We start from the raw sequence: 2,306 nt of genomic DNA, 5'->3' as shown, positions 1-2,306 counted from the left end.
GGCTCTCGAGACAGGCTCGGCGGCTTCTGTCGCCGCAGCTTCTAGTCAGCAGGAGCAGCGCGACAGCTTCGTGGCCGCAGCCGAGGCCGCCGCTGCGCTCCTTCCGGCCCTGCCGCGGCGTCACCTCGCGCCTGCGCACAGCGCCCCCTCCCGACTAATCACAGGAAGAACCATAGAGGCACGCCGGGTGATAGGGAGGAGGGGTCTGGGGAGTAACACCATAGAGAGGGACGCCTGTCCTCTCCTCCATCCCGGCTCACGGCCCGCTGAGTCTTGACTCCCCCACTAGGCGGGAGGACTAAAGGAACTGAGAGCACCTCAACCCCGTGAGGAGGTGTCGCTGTCTCCCTGGAGTTTTCAACTCCAGGGCGTGAAGCGTGAAGCGGGCAGCCGTGGAAATCTCCTGGATATGCATTTATTTGCATCCGTTGCCTTTGGCAAGTCATTCATGCAACACATTTTCGGAGGGCTTCCTGTATGCTAGGCACTGGTCTAGGAATTGGAGCCAAAACGGTATAGACTGTCCCTGTTTTCATGAAGCTTATGTTTTATTGGGAAGTCAATAACTGGTGAACTAATTAACTAACCAACTAAAATACTGGCCTAGACAGGAAGTGTTCTGGAAACACACACACACACACACACACACACACACACACACGAAAAATAAAACAGAGAAAGGGATAAAGTGATGGGGATAATAGTGTGGTCTAAATGAAGTGAGGGAGTGAGCCGTGGTTACCACCCGGAGGAAGAGCACTTCAAGCAGACGGTATACAAAGGCCGAAAGCCCCGAGATGGGAATATGCCTGGCGTGTTAGAAAAACAGCGTTGTGCTTTGTGGCTGCATGGCAGTGCGGTGAGTGAGACGGAAAGTGGTAGGGAATGGGCTTGGCAAGCTGGTCGGGAGCCAAATCGTAGGTCTTAAATTGAATTTGGATTTAATTCTAAGTGTGATGGGAAGCTACTGGAGAACTGGGAACAGGGACGTGAGTTGATTTGCTTGTGTTTTCCGAGACCAGAATCAGGAAAGCCAGTTAGGAAGTTATTGCAGGATTCTAAATGATAAGAGAGCGTGGCTTGGAACAGTACAGTCAGGGAGGAGGTGATGAGAAATGGTCGGAGTAGGGATTTCTTTTAAAGATAAAACAGAGATTTGCAGATGGATTGGATGTGGGGTGGGAGAGAATGAAAGGGTTTGAGGATACCTACAAGATTTTTGGCTTGTGCAGCTGGGTGAATGGTGGTGCCATTCACAAATATGGGGAAAATCAAGAGGAATAGATTTTGGTTGGAGTGAGAAGTGAACATGTTTTGCACATGTTACATTGAGAACTAGACCTTCAAGTAGACATATCAATATGCAATTAGATCCTTTGTTTCTTGATGACTGAGAAAGGATTCTTGGTTAATCTGAAGACTTCATTTTGGAACCAAAAATCTTTTAACAAATAATCTCTCAGACCTTGAGCCACACATTTCCCCGAAAAGTATGCATTTTTCCCAGCATAATTTTGTTGGGAGTTATGTTATTGAGGAATGAACTAAGATGAATAAGTGGAACTGTAATTTAATGGCATAGAAATCTGAAGACCTGCAGGAGATTTAAAAATTCCAACCCTTGTTATAACTTTTTAAAAGACTATGAAATTATCAAAACACACGAATCAAGTTTTTTTTTAATTAATTAATTAATTTGGCTGCGCTGGGTCTTAGTTGTGACATGCGAACTCTCACTTGCTGCATGCATGTGGGATCTAGTTCCCTGACCAGGGAATGAATCCAGGCCCCCTGCATTGGGAGCATGGAGTCTCAACCACCACACCACCAGGGAAGTCTCTGAATCAAGGTTTTTTTTTTTTTAATTTATTTATTATTTTTCGCTGTGTTGGGTCTTCGTTTCTGTGCGAGGGCTCTCTCTAGTTGCGGCAAGCGGGGGCCACTCTTAATCGCGGTGCGTGGGCCTCTCACTATCGCGGCCTTTCTTGTTGCGGAGCACAGGCTCTAGACGCTCAGGCTCAATAGTTGTGGCTCACAGGCTTAGTTGCTCCGTGGCATGTGGGATCTTCCCAGACCAGGACTCGAACCCGTGTCCCCTGCATCGACAGGCAGATTCTCAACCACTGGGCCACCAGGGAAGCCCTCTGAATCAAGTTTTAATATGCTATATGATGGGTGGATGAGGCTATTTTTTTTTGGAAACTTAAAAATATTTATTAATTCATTTATAATAACAATAATCAACCTATCACGTGTCAACATAAATCACGTCTTTAACAGAAAATATCTATATTTTCCAAAACAAG

This window comes from Lipotes vexillifer, unplaced genomic scaffold (assembly GCF_000442215.2).
Source record: "Lipotes vexillifer unplaced genomic scaffold, Lipotes_vexillifer_v1.1 scaffold625, whole genome shotgun sequence".
In the NCBI taxonomy this organism is placed as follows: Eukaryota; Metazoa; Chordata; class Mammalia; order Artiodactyla; family Lipotidae; genus Lipotes; species Lipotes vexillifer.
The sequence above is the reverse complement of the archived record's forward strand: the minus strand, read 5'-3'. Positions refer to the sequence as shown.